The sequence below is a fragment of the Callorhinchus milii genome, unplaced genomic scaffold (genome assembly GCF_018977255.1).
Source record: "Callorhinchus milii isolate IMCB2004 unplaced genomic scaffold, IMCB_Cmil_1.0 Scaffold1, whole genome shotgun sequence".
NCBI classification, from domain to species: Eukaryota; Metazoa; Chordata; class Chondrichthyes; order Chimaeriformes; family Callorhinchidae; genus Callorhinchus; species Callorhinchus milii.
In genome coordinates, this window is record NW_024704742.1 from 15,901,272 (window position 1) to 15,916,233 (window position 14,962).

Sequence of the window (14,962 nt, forward strand, 5' to 3'; positions counted from 1 at the left end):
GCCCAAACCATTTTGCTGGAGTGAGGAGGAGGAGGATCGGAGAAAGGAGGGTTCACACCAAAAAAGAGTTGATAAGTAAAGATGACTTTGGACTGCAATTTTCAGTGATGTGATAATTATCGCTGGTGTTAATGATCAACAACAACCACAACTTGTATTTGTACAGAGCCGTTAAGGTGCTTTACAAATGCAATTTTGTTGTTGTTGTTGTTGTTCATGTAGAATAATGTCTCGGAGTGCTTTACAGGATGGGTGTATTATATCAGATTTTTTCACCGTAAAAAAACAACAAAATTACATTTAGATAGCACCTTTCACATTTGGAGGATATCCCAAGGCACTGGATAATCAGTGTTTCAGACCCGAGCTGGGACTCTGGGGAGGATGGAGGGCAGGGGAGGGAAGGAGGGTGATCAAAGGCTTGGTCGAAGAGGAGAGTCTTGAGATGGGTCTTGAAGGAGGCAAGGGAGGGGCCAAGGTGGAGGGACAGCGGGATTGAGTTCCAGAGGGTGGGGGCAGAGTTGCTGAAGCCCCACTCACCAGTGGGGGGATGGGCAAGGTGGGGGACATGAAGCAAGCTGGAGCCCGGTGAGCAGAGGGAGCGGTCAGGTTGATAGAGGGTTAGGTGGTCGCAGAGGTAAGGGGAGCAAGGCCATGGAGGGCTTTGAAAGTAAGGACCAGCATCTTGAACTGTATCCTCCATGTGATGGTAAACCAGTGGAGTCGGGCAAGACTGGGCTGATAGGTCGTGGAACCTGATATGGGAGAGAACATGAGCTGCAGAGTTCTGAATAATCTGCAGTTTACGGAGGGAGGAGTTTGCGAGGCCAACAAGCGGGGAGTTTGCAGTCAAGCCTGGATGATATGAAAGAGTGTATGAGGATTTTGGCAGTTGGCAGTGTGAGACAGTGGCGAAGCCGGGTGTTGTTGCGGAGGTGGGGGAAGGCAGAGCAGGTCATGACATGAATGTGGGATAGAAAGTATAGTTGAGAGTCAAACAAGACACCAAGGTTCCAGACTGGCTCAGTGAGGTGGAGTGTGCATCCTTGGATGGTGATGCTGTCAGCTCCTGAGGTGTGGAGGCACTGTTGGGAGCCAATCATGAGGGCTTTGGTCTTCTGACATTCAACTGAAGAAAATTAGCTCTCATCCAGGACTTGATGTCTGACAGTGGTCCTGGAGTCGAGGGTAGAGACATAGAGATAGAGTTGGGTGTCATGTTGAAGTTGACCCCATATCTGCAGGTTACGTCATCAAGAGGGAGCATATAGATTGAAGAGGAGGAGAGGTGAGAGAGGAGTGGGAGACTGGTTCGAAGGTGTGGAGGGAGAGATGGATAGGGGCCGGGGTTTGAGGGGGAGATGGAGAAGGGATAGTAGATGGAAGGGGAGAAGCAGCTGAATGGCTCCTCTCAACTTTGGTTTCAAGGAAGTCCAGCATCACCTCGCAGTTGGTGTTGGAGGAGAGGATGGGCGAGGCATGAGAAGGTGGGCGGAAGAACCTGTTAATGATGGAGAAAAGGAACCTGGAGATGTCCTTGGCCTCCAAGATTGTCTTGGAGTAGTAAGACGATTTAGCGGAGGTGAGGGCGGAGCAGTAAGTTTTGATAAGGTCTGGCTGATCTGCCGATGGACCGCAAAGTTTGAAGTTCACAGATCCTGAATCACCCTTAAGGTTTTTAATAATAATAATCCTTGCATTTGAAACAGTGTCTTATCATCTCGTTGAGATGTCTCAAAGTGCTCCACTGAAAGTTAATTGACTGTATATGTTAGCAAAGAGCTGATTGGTCTCATCACTGTATACTACTACTAATAATAACAATCCTTGCATTTGATTTAGCGCTTTTCAGGTCTTCTAGACGTCTCAAAGCACTTCACAGAATATACTGTAAAGTGAATTGACTGTATATTTGTGGGCGAAATGCGGCAGCCAATTGCACACAGCAATGACTCACAAACAGTCGTGGATTGAAGTGATTGATTTATTATTGTTTTTTTTTCTTGAGGGATTATTATCAGACGTGTGGAGTAAGGAAACTTGCCCAAGGTTTCATCCTGCTGGGAATTGAACCCAGGTCTCTCACTTGCAAAGCAAGTGCTGTACCCACTGAGCTGCAGGACTCCACTGAATGGCACTTGGACACTAGCTTTGCGCAGTCACCTTTTCAAAATTTAATATACTGCTTGTTTATAATAGAGCCATGCAGCTCAGCAGCTGGCTCCAGGCACTGTATCGAACTACTGTCTGTAGTATAAATGGACCATAAAGTAACTTGAAGAGAGAATGTTTTCCTGCCAAGAAAAATAGCTGTGTTAAGAAGGGACTTGAGTACAGGTCACCTACCTTTTTCTGTTGAATAGAGCTTTGTGTGACACAGCCAAATTAATAGATCGGAAAAATATATAGGGAAATAAATATGTTATCTGATGTGACAATTATCACATCTTGTATTTTGTTTACTTTATATCACAATAATTGCCAGCTGGATAGAGGTGGAGATGGTTCATTCTAATCAGTGATAAAATTTGACAAGGAATCTGTCTTTGTATCCTATCAGTCATTCTTAAAGGTCAGAGCTAAGTAAATCCACAGGAATCAATGTGGGGAGTTTGCCATAATTTGTACTGTGTGCACTAGATATAATAAGAAAGTTTAAGAAATATGTTTATAGCAAATTTTGGCAAGATTTACGTTTCATAATTCAAAGCGGTCTATCAAATCATTGAATAGTCTGACTTACCATGTCATCTGTTACCAATATCAGCATTTAAAATAAAATATAACAATCCTTGCATTTGATACAGCACATTATCACATTGTCAAGAAATCTCAAAGTCACTTCACAGGTTATACAGTAAAGTGGTGGGGCTGTGTGTATTTTGTAATGAAAGAGGATGATGGGAGTTCACGGTGGAATAAATCTGGGAAGAAATTTGGAATAAGTCTTTTAAAAAACAAATTATATTTGTGTAGTGCATATTGTGATGCACAATGGCAGGGTTGGATGGCGAGCAAGGGAGGACGGGGAGGGTGATAGCCATAGGCACGGTCGAAGAGGTATGTCAAATCATGTTTTGTCATTTTATTCTTGTCTTGGCTTCAGTGCAGAAAGTATATATTGTGTGTGTAGGGTCCACCTTCTCCTTTAGTAGTCAGTAAGAAGAAAACCTTAATTTGGCAGCTGACTTAACCACTTACCAACAACTTTTCATAAAAAACTGGAACTCAAAGCAGAAATGTGCAGTTTTTGCAAAAGAAATGGATCACTGTTAAGAAATCATGTGTATTGCATACTGATGTACGCCCCATTATCAGAGGGCAAGCCTTTGGTTATCTTGCTTACATTGTCTATAACTCTCCCTCGTCCCTCTCAAATAGATCAAATTCAAGATCCTTGTTATCACAATCAAATCTCTCCATGAACTCAACCCACCCTATCTTTGTGACCTCCTGCACTCCTATTGCCCCTGCTAACCCTCTGCTCCACACACACAACTAGATCCATCCTCCCAATGTGAAATGCACAATATAAATGTTGTAGAGTGCTGAAGCTCAGTGGTTAGTGCGCTCGCCTCACAAGCAAAAGACCTGGGTTCGATTCCCAGCAGGGCGAAACCTTGGGGAAATTTCCTTGCTCCACATGCCTGATAATAATCCTTCAAGAAAAAAACACAATAATAAATTGGTCACCAATCCACGACTGTTTGTGGGACACTGCTGTGCGCAATTGGCTGCTGTGTTTCGTCCACAAAATGTACAGACAATTCACTTTAAAGTATATTCTGTGAAGTGCTTTGAGACGTCCAGACGACGTGAAAAGCGCTATATCAAATGCAAGGATTATTATTTATTATAAATGTATGTTGTAGCTTTTGTAAATCCCACGGTGTACCACCCTCCCACTCCACTTTCAAAACTCTTCTAAAAACTATTCTCTTTGACTGTGCCTTACATAATTTCCTCCCGGAACCTCCACTCCCCACTCCCCCCCCTTCCCCCCCCACACACATACACACACAACCCTGCTACCCCACCTCCAGGAACCAACCTTCCCATCCTGCTTGGGCTCCCACTCTATCTTTGTAAAGCACTTTGAGATCTTTAACTACATGAAAAACTCAATGTAAATGCAATTTGTCATTGTTGATGCAATTTGAAAAATGTTTCGCTGAATGTAAAGAAATTGTTTTGGACAATGAGAGGAAAGCGTTTCCGATGCTGATGAGCATAAGATAACAATATTACAGATCTTTTTGTGCACATGTTTCTGTTTATTATGTGGGTTTATTGAAGTTACATAGCCACTCTGTTTGGTACATTAATGAACAATCAGACACAATCAGTTCCCCATGAGGTTTGCTTAACATTACATTATTACCTGCCATTAAATAACTAGGTAAGTGTTGTTTTGTTTTACCCCCTGATTTAACAGCACTTGACTTACAAAAACAATTCATGCATTCATAGGCAAGTGGAATGAAAAATCTAATGTTGTGATGTATTAATTAGCACCTATGGTGTTAAATAGCACATGCAATGGATTGAACAACTGAATGATACTTAACAAATCAAATAAAGAGGCACCCTTCCTCCTTCCCTCTCCCCATAACACTCTCTCAATGGCTGCACCAAGAGGCTAGCCATAAGCAAAAGAAAACAGAGAATCTAATATCCTGTTAATTTACAATTGAATGCTGTGAACCCCGAGCCAAATGTTTATTGAAGGTTGTAGACATTGAGAAAGATTTGAGGGATAAAGATTTTCCTTCAGCATATCCGAACACCGGGCAATGTATTTAAAATTGCTACTGCAATTTACTGCTTGACGTAATTTGTACCATATGTATTAAGTAACACTTCACAACATTGCAAGTGTCATCCATGGCTCCTTAATAGCAAGTAAAACAATTAATATTCTATAGAACATAACGTTATTTACACATATTATCTATCAAAATGTACCAAAGAAACTGGAATCAATTTCTGTAGACATCACATGCAATTGATTGATCTAATAGTGTTTTCATGCTCTTAGGTATAAAGTCACTGCAACAGTAATACTGTTTTACAATATTATCAAAGTGGGAAGTATTTATCATTACAATTAAAGAACTCATTTTTTTATTTGGTCGGCCAGGAGTCAAACACATTTGGAAATCTCTCACTGTGCTTATGATCCTTCAACTTCTGAGACTCAAAACATTTCTGTTTGCTAAATTAGAGTCTGCACTCTTTCCTTAGTGAGAAGAGGATAGTTTGGGAAAAAATTGCATGCACTTTTCTCTCCTTATCTGTTTCTAGCAAACACAAGAACACATTAGCAGAAGCATTAAGGTTCTGAAAGTGCATATTGGAGTTCTACTGGAATTAAACAAACTAAATCAGGTGTCAGCCTGACTCAATTGGTAGCACTCTCACCACTTAGTTGGAAGGCTCAAACCCCATGTCAGGACTTTAAATACACATTGTCCAAGCTGACACTACAATGCAGGGGGCTGTGAAGCGCTTTGAGACGTCCAGAAGACGTGAAATCGCTATATCAAATATATCAAATGCAAGGATTTTTATTATTATTGTTGGAGGTGCTGTCCTTTGTATGGGATGTTAAAACAAGGTCCATCTGCTTGTTCAGTTAGGCATTAGAAACAGAGAAATTAATTTCTCTCGGTTTCCTGGCCAACTATCCCCCAGATATAACTGGTTATTCACTTCGTGGCTGTTTGTGAGACATTGCTATGCACAAGTTGGCTGGTGCATTCATCTGCAAAATAGATTCCCATTGCTTACTCATCCAGCACAACCCTATTTAATATGGATTCCTGTAGCTCAGTGGTTAGAGCACTTGCAAGCGAGAGACGTGCGTTTGACTCCTGGTAGGGCGAATTGTTGGGCAAATTTCCTTACTCCACACACCTCTGTTTACCTAATAGTAAGTAGGAACCTGGTTGTTATTTGATTGGCGGATCGCTTTTCCGAGGTAATAATTCCTTAAAAAAAATTGGTCACTTCAATCCATGACTGTTTGTGGGACACTGCTGTGTGCAATTGACTGCTGCGTTTTGCCCACAAAATACAGTCATTACACTTTACAGTATATTCTGTGAAGCGCTTTGAGAAGTCTCAAAGCCTTGATAAGGCGCTATATCAAATGCAAGGATTATTATTGTTACTAGGATGTTGACTGGCAGTGGGAAGAATCATGTTCCGTCAGTGACATGTCGACCTGACCAGGTATTAACATATTGAGTCAACAAAGGAAGATGACTCAACGCTACTTTCCCAGATCAACTCGAGAAATCCCAGAGAGAAACTATACCAGGGAATTCTTGATTGGAATTGTGGCAGCTGAGACCCACCAGGTTAAAACACCTCAAAGCTGTAATATTTTTTAAAAAAAAGAAAAGTTCACCGAAACAAATGGATTCTTGATACTTCTTGCCAAAAATATTGTTTTTCACCAGGGAAAGGGACAGAGGGTATGTATTAGCAACAATTTTTCTCTTCCCTTGTTTTCTTTGCATCATCTGACAGTAATTGAAGACATGGTGGTGAATTGCTTCCTCTCCGTGAATTCACATTGTGCTGTTCTCCTCAGAGAAGCTGCACGCTTGACTGTTTTCTGGAAGCAGAGTAGTGTGGGCGCATTAAAATTCCGTGTCTTCAGACCAGCCTGTGATTCTTTGTATGCTGTGAACTTGAAGGCAGTTAGGCCAGGAAATAAAATATTTTGAAATAAAGGAGGACACAAAGACATGAGCACATATATTCTGTCGCTATCAGTTCTATTTTGCCCAATGTCATTTTATGCATCCGAATCAGCTTTTATAAATACACATTGTCATGTCACCCATCGCTTTTCTAGCTTCATCATTTCCAACTTTATTTCAATAAAATTTTACAAAAGCTATTATTAAAAATAATGTGATTTGTGCAAGCTTGTAAAAGCCAGGAGGGGTGTTCCTCAGTTTCCTATTGTCTGAAAACTCCTTGTGAATGTAGCAACCCAACTGTGTAGATGTGATACCAGTTATCAGAAGAATTCTTATGTTAACATTATCCGAGGTGGGGTGGGGGGGCGAATCGTAGGCTTAAAAAAGTTAACTTGGACCTTTTGTAAACTCCTGGAGCAGTTACTTCTGGATCAACTACAATATATTTGATTTTTTTAAGAGATTGGATGAAATAACTTTGATATACTTCGCTCACAAAATATAGAATCACTGCATTTTACAGTATATTCTGTGAAGTACTTTGAGACATTTTGACAATGTGATAAGGCAATATATCAAATGCAAGGATTATTATTAATTCTACTTGATATTTGGGACAACAAATCAAGCACAAAAATAACTGCTTAATGCAAAACACCATCAATTAATAATCCTTGCATTTGATATATCCCTCTAAAACCAAAAACAATAATAAATTGGTCATTTTCAATCTACAACTGTTTGTGGGACATTGCTGTGCACAATTGGCTGCCGTGTTCGCCCACAAATATACAGTCAATTCACTTTACAGTGTGTTCTGTGAAGCGCTTTGGGACGTCCTCCCGATGTGAAAAGAGCTATATCAAATGCAAGGATTATTATTATAGGGTTTTATCACATCTTTGAGAGACGTGATTGCAGGACTCTACACTCCAAATAGTGTCGCAAGCTTGTACAAATCCATCCATTTTCACATGATTAGCACATGCACTTGTAAATTAGACCTAATTGCTTTGTCCTATAGAGTGTGGATGGGGGTGGGGGGGTATCATCTCCCTCCTTTGCCTCACAAAAGACCCTCTTTATCTTGCTTACTTATTTCAGTTTGACGATATTGTTTGAGACTACAGTGAGCTCTTTGTTTCTCTAGGAGGTTATTTAAGATACCTGCCACATGACCTAGTAGTGCTGCACATTGCTATTAAATCTAAAACATACTTCCAGTATTTATCTTGATGGACACCAATAATGAAAAAAAAATTACAAGACTCTCAATATATAACCTTGTGAGTCACTTCTTCATTTGACAAGGTATTGAGGCAGAAGTCAATTTGAAGTCAATTGGAAAAATGTTATTTTATATGTGTAGTTTGGTTTCAATATCAGAGTAATACTTCTGAGGTTTATTTCCCAACTCTCTCCTTGCAGAACTCTAAGAAGTGCATAATCCTGCAATATCTGGGACTGTATAATTCTAGCCTGAAGTCACATCATAAAATCAGACATGTTTTCATCTTTAACAGCAGAATCCTGCAAAATTCATTACATGTTAAGAGAAAGACTGCAGTGAAATCATAAAGACTAAAATGCATTTTCCCAGTAAGATATTGCTTTAGTTTCTTTCTGCAGTTTTAAAGACCTTGATAAAATAATAATTTGATTACTGGGTCTCCTTTACAGTATTCTTGCTTTCCGTGTCACTGCACTGTTTTTATAGTCTTTAAATTGTATCAGAAAATAATGTGCACTTAAAGTTACATGGTGTCAGCTGCAGCATAGACCCCTAAAAAATTACAATACAGAAGAAGGCCATTTGATCCATCGTCTCTATGCTTACTCTTTTACAGAGTAATCGTTTTTGAATCCCATTTTACCTGTCCTTTCCCAATACTCTTGTAATTCACTCCTTTTTCGATATCTTATATGGATTCTGTCTCAACCATCGCTCCAAGCAGGCATTCCCAAATCCTAACCATTCCCAGCGCTCAATGCACATGTATAAATAAGATTATTGATTGGTGCACTATGAACTTAAATTTATTTACTGACACTTGTCCTCTTTGTTCTCGTTTACTTTTTACCTCGTGTTCACCTCATTGCACATCTCTTGGATGCCTGGGGACCTCAAAGAGCCAGTTCAGCTCCAAGGAGACCCTGCTATTCCCCCCACACTTCCAGAAGATAGTCACTAGATGTTCACTTGACATACAACAACCGCAGATTTGAACCTGCTGTACAGGTAATCACTTCCAATCTACCTTTTCAGTTTAGAGACAGAACCCTTTCACTATTGAAAGGAACCTGTGTCATAAAAATGCAGAGTGAGCGTGATAGCCAGAGGAAGAGTTGATGCGACAAAATTCCTCAAAAAAATCAGGTGTGGTTACCAAACTCACCTCAGCCATTACATCCTTTCATTATTTTGTCATAATTACATTATTATTTCATAATTACATTATTATTTCAGCCATAAAATACACAATCAATCCATTTTACAATATATTCAGTGAAGTATTTTGAGACAACAACAACAACTTGCACTTATATAGTAGCTTTCACGCAGGGTAGTGACCCATCCCAGAGACATTTCAATGATGTGATGCAAGGATTGTTATTAATACTATTATTACAGAGGGGAAGTATCTAACCACTCTGTTGTTCCGAGTGTTTAGCAAGTTATGCCCTGGTGCTCCTGCGCTCTCCTGAATTGCCAAGTCACACTTTCCTCCTTCAGATGCTTGGACCAATCTGTTCTGGATGCATTAATAAAGACTGGTTGCACTGGGATAGATATCACAGGTGTCATAAAAGCTTATATAAAAGTGAATTGTATCTGCACATAATAACTAGCTGAGTTTGTATTTTATAAGCTATTAGCAGTAATTGCTTACTGTTGAATTAAGCTCATATTGGAAATGCTACTGAGTGTTAAAATTACAAAATTAATATTAATGCCAAGCTTGCTAATTTCCAAATGGCATGAAATACATCTAAAAAATTTTGATACCCTGAAAATAGCTTCCCTTATTACTTGCCATTGACAAATATGTTTTACACTGACCTCAGCTAGATTAAACAATAACAGCAAATCAAAAGAACAAATATCCATTAATTTAATTTTCAACAGAGTTGTTTCATATTTTAAGAATTTGAAAAAAAAGATTATGTTTTCATCTGTATTATTTCAAACCCTGTCTGCTTAGTATAAGTGGGGCACACATCCCGTGTTACAAATTATTCTCAGCATCTTATTAAGAATTTATATTAATGGGATGTGACTCCATTTAGTTTGCTGTCCTGTTATCTTTGGGATTCCATTAACCTTTAAGCTGTTGTCAGGCTTATGGAGACTCAGTCTCATGAGTTCTGTAGATAGGGTATGGGCAAAGGAGAATAATAGGACTAAATGGATTTAGAGAGCCACCACAGGCACAGTGCACCAAATGGTTTCCTTCTATGTTGTCAAATTCTATGGTTCTTTGATTTTTAACTCACTCACTGTTACGCTGAAAAGAGATCATGTTACAATGATAAAGTCATTCAACATCAGAATTACTTTATTTCTGTAATACTGATTTTAAAATACTAAAACAAAATGTTAAAAAACGCATTTTCAAATACAACTTAATCACTTTGTCAGCTACTACAAGAACAGGAAGAACAACTTGCATTTATATAGCATACGTCACGCAAGGTAGCATCCCAGAGTGCTTAACAGTGGTGGAGCACGGCGCCAAGCCAGGGGGAGTGGGGAGGTGACTGTAGGCATGGTTGAAGACGAAAGCTTTCAGGTGTGATCTGAAGATCGGTAAGGAAGGGGCAAGGTCGAGTGATAGAGGTCATTGTCAACTGTCATTGTTCTCTCCCCTTAAATTACCCTTTCTGTCCTGTTTTTACATTCTGTTTCCCTTTTTTTTATCAATTCTAACCATTTTACTAACTTTAAAACCTGTTTCCTCCCTTTCTTTTTCTGCCTTCCGGTTTACAGTATCCATTTCAGAAGGTTGCAGCCACTGGTAAGTTTTCTGCTAGTTTGAAAACTGACTTCAGTTGGTCGAAATGCCAGTAATAGTAGAGCTCAGTAAACTTTCAAAACAGCCTGTAATGGTGTAACTGAGAAAATTCAGCTAAATATCATTCTTAATTTGGTTTGTTAAAAAAAATCAATAATTTTCTCCATTTAGATTTTGAAACATTGTGTATCCGTGAAACTTATTGAATTCTTATTCTATTTGACTCAGCATCAATTAACTTAGGAACTGACTTTCATACTGCATGTGTATAAATAGAATATAAATAAACCAAATATATTGCATTCAATTATACTCCATTACACCTTATACTTATTCCCACACGCAGGTCACAAACACAGATCAGTGAGGAACTCAATGCAATGTGTGTTGCATTATTTTCAAAGAGCATTTTGCTCCCTTGTCAGACATGCCACATCAGTTACAAGTAATAATAATAGTCATTGCATTTATTATAGCGCCTTTCACATCAAGAGGATGTCCTAAAGTGCTGCAGGGAAATATTGTAAAGTGAAATGACTTATGTGTGTTGTAGGCAAACGCTTATCCTGTAGCTCAGTGGTTAGAGCACTCGCTTTGCAAGCGAGAGACCTGAGTTCAATTCCAGGCAGGGCGAAACCTTGGGCAAGTTTCCTTACTCCACACGCCTAATAATAATCCCTCCAAAAAAAAACCCCAAAACAATAATTAAATTGGTCATTTTCAATCTACGACTGTTTGTGGGACATTGCTGTGCGCAATTGGCTGCCGCGTTCGCCCACAAATATACAGTCAATTCACTTTACAGTGTGTTCTGTGAAGCGCTTTGGGACGTCCTCCTGACGTGAAAAGCGCTATATCAAATGCAAGGATTATTATTATTATTATTATCTGTTGAGGTATTTAAAAATATTCTGAGTGACAAGTGTTTCAGAGTCAGTTGAGGAAGACTCCGCATCCACAGGATTTTTTTTTAAACGTAATACTCATTTTATTTAATTTGTAATGGTAAATACTGAGTGTACCAAAGCTACCTGGGATGTTCTGCATCTGTTACAGATATCAGATTTATTGACCTGTATTTTCCAGGTTATTTTTATTCCCCTTTACCAATGTCATTATGTTTTCTTCTCTAATTCTCAGTCCCCAATAGTATGTTATTTTTTAATTATCCCAGTGTGCAGTCCATTCGGCCAGATGTCCCTAGCTCGATTGTCAACTCTATTTGTAATATCTATGATTCCGTGTAGAGTCCGCTCTCCGCTCATCAGGCTCCAGCCTGCTCCACGTCCGCTGCCCGGGCCTCCCCACCATCGGCAGTTGGGCATTCAGCCTCTTTGCCTCCACCCTTTGGAACTCTATCCCACATTCCCTTCACCTCGCTCCCTCCCTTGCCTCCTTCAAGGCACACCTCAAGACTCTCCTCTTTGATTGCACCTTTGGTCACCCTCTCTGCCCTCCACCCTCGCTGATCCCAAACCCCTCCTGCTCGGGTCCAAATCCCTGACTGTCCAACGCCATGGTTTCCTTTGTGATTACTTATTCTGTACGGTGAAAGTTTAGAAGAGAAATAATCTGTCTCTGAATGATCTGTGTTGTGGCATTTGTTTGTGGGGAATTATTTCGTTTGTTGGAACTCTCTATATATATGATAACCTAATAAGTGGCCACCAGAATGTTAGAGGGTCAGATCTTGCCCGATCAGACTTTTAACAGATGACATCCCAAATGGACAGTGAGAAGCCATACGATGATACCAAGATTCCAAAAGGTCTTTAATAAAGTACCTTATGAGAGATTTCTTTACAAACTAATATCAATGAATTTCAAGATACCTTGATGGAAATTCATAACTGACAAAAGGGTAAAGAAATAGAGGGTAGTTGTTAGGGGAACTAAGTCGAAATAATGGACATATTGTAAGCCACCTCAGAAGTCTGACATTAGATGATTAACTGATGGAGTACAGAATATGTTAATGCAACAATATGATAATGAAGCAATAATTTTTAATTTATTTAAATATAGATTGTTTAAAAACTAAATAGTGTTCTAGATATGAAGATCCAGGAATAGAACAGCATATACCCAGCATTTACCTTTAACTAGCCTATAGACTTCATATAGGCCAGATGTGCTTTGCCCTAATAATGGGGTTAAATGTGGTTTGTGATAATTATCACTGATTTGTGTACCAGTACCTCCTCTAAACCCACTTCCCCACCTTACACCATATTACTTAATATTTTTATTAAGTAGCTATCCAACTCTTGGGTCCTTCACCTATCTCATTTATAACTTTCTGGGACAGTGTATTCCAGCTTCTTATTTCTTTGTCTCACAATCCGTCAGATAAACATAGTTGTTTACGCCATGGCTCGTTTGTCCACAAAACACACACAGTCACTTTATAGTATATTCGGTGAAGTATTTTGAGTCGTCTGGACAATTTGTTAAGGTATTGTATCAAATTCAAAGATATTTTTGTTATTATTACAGCAGCTCAGGGGAACCTTGCAATGTACAAATAGATAGGTTTGTCTACAAATACACTTCACAGCAATTTTCTGGCAAATGTTTTTTTGAACATTATAGGCACTATAACAAATACAAGGATTTATTAGCATAATGTAAGAAATGTAGGCCTCTAATAGCTGCCAGGAAGAGGGAATCTCCAAATAAGATTTGAACTCAGAAAACATAGCTGAAGAGACAGTTCACACCATCCGGCATACCCTCAAATATAATACAATTCAGTTCACATTCTTAAAGCCATGTTTACAAAAGTACAGAGTTTTCCACTAATCTGCCCTCTGCCTCTCAGTAAATAGAGCAGCTCCAATCTTTTCTGCAGATGGTACTCAGAGTGACCTGAAGCTGATACTGATGTAAACATAACAGAGAGATCTGAGCCAGCCTGAGCTGGACACAGTGTGCAAAGCAATTTAAGTTCACCTCAGAACAACGCATTTTGCATGAACGTAAATGACACATCCAGTAATGAACAGAAATGGACGCAGCATGTGATTCAGTGGCAATGTGAAAGCAGCATGAGATTTCAATACAACTCGCCTACTGAGAAGTGTCACATATACATGTCAGTTTCAGCGCAATATTGCTATTTACCCATTGTCTGTAGTGTTACGCATCAACTTTCCAACTTTCAGACATGTTGCTAACTTTGTTCTCCTGGGAAGCTGAGAAATCACAGGACCTGTCATTTCGCATTCCACTGGTTTGGGGGGAGTGGCATTCCTTAGCCTGTAGGGTTCGTTCCCTAGTATTGGAGTGTGCTTGCCAAAGAACTGATCATAAAGCAGACACACAGTGTCCACATATAAAACTATGCCTCATTTGGTGCTATTTTGTACCACAACTGAAAGACATCTCTACCTTGACAATTCTGTCGATAAAGATTACACAAACATAGTGTCCAAACTATTTTGGTATAATATTTATGGAAGTTGTCATGATGCAATCTAAAAAGGGAAGTGAAGTCTAGAGAAAATAACTTCTATTTTTGGTACTACAACCAGCAATAAGAGAATATACCTTTATAATTCAAACATTTTCATACAACAGCAATCTTCGCTTTTGATACTATAACTCGGATCTAACTGCCGCACTAGGCTGCTCTTTGTGATGTACATTACATGGAGGAGCTGCAAACATCCTGGAGCCACTGAACTGATATAAATAGATTGGGAGACTTGAACCAGACAAAGAGTAGACCTGAGCTACTGAGCTTCATGACAGTTTAGTTTTGTATCAGCTGTGTATTTATGTATACAGTACTGTGGAGTCATGTAGTGTACAGGTTAGAATACTCACCTCATAAGCAAGACCCGGGTTCGATTTCCTTAGGCAAGTTTCCTTGCTCCACACACCTCTGTTTACCTAGAAGTAAGTAGAAACCCATTTGTTGGTCAATTGGTGGATCCCTTTCCGGGGGTAATAATCATTTAAAAAATAATAATAATTTGGTCAATCAATCCATGACTGCTTGTGGGTCACTGTTGTGCACGATTGGCTGTTGCATTTCACCCACAAAAAGATACCATCAATTCACTTCACAGTATGTTTTGTGAAGGCCCTTGAGATTTTCAAAGCTGTGATAAGGTGCTATATCAAATGCAAGAATTATTATTATTATTGTTTGTACTTTCTGAAGGTTGAGTGGTTCTGAATCAGCCATCAGCCTGATGTGATCCTATCCATAGAACTCTAGAAATTTCAGCA